This window comes from Lithobates pipiens, unplaced genomic scaffold (genome assembly GCF_037356315.1).
Source record: "Lithobates pipiens isolate NorthernLeopardFrog02 unplaced genomic scaffold, aLitPip1_a1.2 Scaffold_18, whole genome shotgun sequence".
NCBI lineage: Eukaryota > Metazoa > Chordata > Amphibia > Anura > Ranidae > Lithobates > Lithobates pipiens.
In genome coordinates, this window is record NW_027507758.1 from 427,059,612 (window position 1) to 427,064,810 (window position 5,199).

Genomic DNA, 5,199 nt, shown 5'->3' on the forward strand with positions numbered 1-5,199 from the left:
GGTACTGCACTGTAGGGGGAAGCAGAGAGCACAGCACACTTCCCTGCACTTTACTTTCACTTTTGAAGCCGACGGAGCTTCTCACAGTGCAGGGGATCGGGCTCATCTGACAGCCCTGATCCCACGGCACACCAGGTGGGCCGTTCAAAACCAGACCGCGGGCCGGACTTTGGGCATGCCTGATCTTGACTATCTCCCAAAATCCGCACCTTTACATTCCCCAAAATAAGACAACCAGATGGCACCTCAACACAAAACACCCAATGTATACTCCAAAATTTCCATGCATTTTACTCTACTCTTTATCTAGAAGGTAAGACAGCAGACGAACCATCCATAAACGCCTTCCTAGAACATCTCCCCATACCCACCCTCCAGAAAAAGCACGCAGATCTCATGGAAGCCCCTTTCTCAAAAGAAAATGTCCTGGAGGTTATCAAAAATCTGAAAGGAGGTTAGGCCCCGGGTCCTGACGGGTTCCCCAATCTCTATTACAAAACCTTTGCTGACACTTTAACACCCCACCTTACTAAAGTTTTCAATTCCAAAAGAAATGGTGATCCCATAGACACCCACCTCAACACAGCTTATATCTCGGTAATCCCCAAACTAAAAAAAGACCCTGAAAGAGTAGAAAATTACAGACCCATATCCCTTATCAATAATGATTTAAAATGCTCACAGTAGTAGTAGTAGTATCAAATAGAATGAATTCATTCATTAATCAATATGTATACAAAGATCAAGTAGGATTTATACCAGGAAGGCAAGGCCCGGATTAGGTAAGGAGAGCCATAGACCTCATTTCTATCCTACAATCAGGTTGGGAAGGGGGCCACCCCCAGGAAGGTCTTCTCTTGTCATTGGACCTACAGAAGGCCTTTGACTCCCTGTTCTGGCCCTGTCCTGTTCTCGGCCCTTAAATAATGGGGTTTTGGGGAACATTTTTTGGGCACACTGAGATCCCTTTATTCCGGCCTGGAAGCTAGGGTCAGAGTGCAGGGATATTATTCCGCCCCCCTAAAAATCTCTAGGGAGACCAGGCAAGGCTGTCCTTTGTCCTCTATAATCTTTGTCCTGGCGATTGAATCTCTGGCTGTAGCCATCAGATCAGACCATAACATCAAAGGTGTTTAGTGTGTAAACACTACCCACAAGTGGGCACTTTTTGCGGATGACATTCTCCTGTTCGTCACCTCTCCAATTACCTCCCTCCCAAATATAAATACGATTTGAAGCAATCTGGGAGCCCTGGGGTAGGCACATGGGGATCTCTCTCATCCCTGGAGTCAGGGCATAATGCAATTACATTCTTACTCAGGCATTAAGGCAACCCACTTCTTTACCCTCTACTCTATTCACCTTTTCTCTTCTCTCCTTTTCTACATCCTAGTTCATGTTGAATTAAATGATGGGCTTTCCTAAGTGAAGGTTCTGCTGGGACTCACGTTTACATATTAGTCTCACTTGCAGGGATTAACTAACTGTATCCTCAGCCCTGTAGAGCACTCCTTGCTTCCATTAAGCTTCAAGCAGAGCTTCAGAGCTAGCTCACCCTGGGGGGCCCTCACCTTTGGGGGAACTACTGCATTCCTCGGGAGTTGAGGACTTCCCCATTTACGTAGGAGCACTCAGGATATCGGCAGACTCCCTCGGAACCTGACACAGTCTGAACCTGATAGGGGTGTCGGGACCAAAGCTTGACAATAGTGCATTTATCTGCTGTATCTCGTGACAGCTAATTCTCAGGCTGAGTTAGTCATCATGTTACTTTCAATGTTTAACTGATGTACAATCTCACGGATGTATATTTTTGCTATCCATATGATATTCCCCAGAGTGAAATAGTGGCATTAATTTGTAATGTACTGCTTTTCAATAAAAGAATTTTGAAACTCAAAAAAAAAAAAAAAAAAAAATATATATATATATATATATATATATATATATATATATATATATCAACATAGAGCATGCATGTCTAATCATATAGTAAGGACTAAAGTCCAAAGCACGGTGTCAATAAAAATGAACAATCTGATAAGCCCCCCTGCCAGAACACATTGGCCAGCGCTTTCAGCCATTGGCCTTTCAAGCTTTGGCTGATCAGATGTTCAGGTTCGGCCAGCTTCTTCTTTCTATTGATGCCACCTGATATTTGGCCTGTGTATACGGCCCTAAAGAATTAATAATTAGCTTAAGGTAGGGTTATTGATTAGCTGGTGCTAGTGATTATATGTGGTAGAGTACAACACAAGTAATTTTTATGTTCATTTTTGTCATAGTCAAAAATATTTTTCCCATAATCTTGATTTAATTGAGATAAAGCTGAATGTACCCTTTCTCTTTCTGCATAGAAGTCCCAAGATCAGTAAAATAATCAGCTTAAAGCAGAAGTAAAGTCATTGTCAGGGCTGGTCAACTCATCCTTCTCTGAGCTGGTTACTTAGCTCAATTAAGCTCTCATCTCTCTCCACAGTTTACCAGCTGTTGTGGATTTGCTCATCAATCCCGCCTACTTAAAGATCTGCAGCTCACTTCATTCCTGCCTTCGCCAAGGTCACATCACAAGAAACCATCTCCTGCATTCCTGTTTAAAGACTGGCTTGCTGTTCTTCTACTTGGATCCCTGACTTCTGGCCTGGCTGATTGCCTTATATGGCTACTGAACTCTGGCTTGGCTGACTACCCAATCCGGTTACTGGACTTTGGCTCTGATTGACTACGTTTACTCTATTTACCTTTTTATTTTTATTAATAAACAAGTGTGATTTCACTGTACTTCGGTCTTGGTCTGGTTCATGGTTTTTGACACTCATCCATAAAACTGTTTCATTTATAGCACATGCCGGAAATGTAACACTCCCAATGGTTGTGCTCTCAACCAAACTGTCAAACCAATGGCTGGTGTCATAACTGAACACATGTGCATCATCATGGCAGTTGTAGATTAAACAGATGCAAAGATGGCAGCTTATTTGGCTGAAAACAATAAGGGCGTTTACTTACACTTTAAATTAAAACTAATATTGTCAGTTTTCATATCTCACAAACCTGGAAAATGCTGTGATCATCAATCTACCGTGCCTAATAAAAATAGCCTAATGATAAATAAATGGTATGATATGTAATTTATTTTGTTACCTAATTTGCCCAAAAAAATAATTTTACACGGCATTGTGTGTTTAGAATGTAAAGCTTAACTTGGAATAAGCCTAAAAAAAGATCTTTAAAAATTCAACCTATATAGCATGATATTATGCATCAGAAATGCATGCCAATATTGTCTTTGAAAGTAAATGAGTCAGTAGATGGTATGAGTGAAAAATCTGTCTGCTTCATAGCTCTAATATGCAGAATGAGAAAATCTAGAAATCTGTAAGCACACTATAACTCTAGAATCATTTTATGTTTTGTTTTCTTTAAGCTTGGAACCATTAGTCCAATTATGCATGGATTTTGTTTCTTTGAAAATAATGGCCCACTTCTATTGAGAAATGTTTGCTGCAGTGAAAGACTGTAGTATAAGAAATTTGCTTCATTGTTCATAGAATGCCTCATTAAATAAATGCTAGCCTGCTCTAGTATATAGCACTTTTGACAGCAAACACAATCCTACTCAACACAAACAAATCTAACAAAATGTCTCTAAGCAGTGGAACAACTTTCCAACAAGTATAATTGGAAAGATATACATATTTCATTATTTTAAACTCATATGCACAATGGTAAATGAGAAAATAAATCCTGTCTAGTGGCACTTCATATGTTTAAAGAAAGAGACTTTCTAAAAGAAATACATTTAACAGGTTTTTAAGTATTGATGCAGTTTGCTTATTAAAAAGTTGGAAGGAATTTAGAGTAACATACTATTCTGAAATCATTCCAAATGCATTTTTTGCCTAACTTTGCTCCAGACAACCTCACTCAAAACAGCCATATATCCTGCTTTAAAATAGTATATTAATTCTGGCAAATTTGAAGTAAAACTATTTGATTTCTTTTTTTTTTTTTTTTAACCATAGATATTTATTAATTTCCACAATGTACATTTAAAATAGAAAATATGTCATACAATATAATAAAGATACAGAGTAGGTACAGAAAAACAAACTTACTGCAAAGACATTCGTTCGGACTTCGTAAAAAGATGCAGAATAACACCTCAACCAGAGGTATGGTCTGTCACCCCAAACAGGTATTCACTGGGATCAGGATCACTATTAGTCTTATTAGGAGGAAGCCCATCTTGGACCTTATTGAGGGTCTCTGGATATAGGATGCATAGTAGGTTCTAAGGTGCTACATTAACCACTTCAGCCCTGGAGGATTTGGCTTCTCAATGACCAGAGTACTTTTTACAATTTGGCACTGTGCTACTTTAACTGGTAATTGCACTGTCATGCAATGCTATACCCAAACAAAATTTGCATCCTTTTTTCCCACAAAAAAAGCTTTCTTTTGATGGTATTTGATTGCCTCTGCAACTTTTATTTTTGCCATATAAACGGAAAAATACCGAAAATTTAAAAAAATAAATAATATTTTCTACTTTTTGTTATAATTTTTTTTTAAATAAACTCAATTTTAGTCATACATTTAGGCCAAAATGTATTCAGCCACATGTTTTTGGGAAAAAAAGTCAATAAGCGTATATTTATTGGTTTGCGTAAAAGTTATAGCGTCTACAAACTAGGGTACATTTTCTGGAATGTACGCAGCTTTTAGTTTATATGCGGCATTAGACACCCCGAGGTCAGCTTGAGGGCAGTAATTTTAGCAGTAGACCTCCTCTGTAAATCTAAAATGGTAACCTGTAAGGGCTTTTAAAGGCTTTTAAAAATGTATGTAGTTGTCGCCACTGCACGTTTTGTGCGCAATTTTAAAGTATGTCGTGTTTGGTATCCATGTACTCGGCATAAGATCCTCTTTTTTATTTCATCAAACATTTGGGCAATATAATGTGTTTTAGTACATTCAAATTAAAAACTTTTTTCCAAAAGAATTGTGTTTGAAAAATTGCTGCGCAAATACTGTATAAAAAAACAAAAAAAAAAACATTTTCATGCTCATAGCGTCCGGTTTCTTAGGTCATAGAGATGATTGGGGCCATTCTGGTCTCTGATCAACTCTATGGTGGAACCACCTGATGCATTCTTGGGTTCCCTGTTAGGACAGGAGAGCTTGAGAAAACCGTGG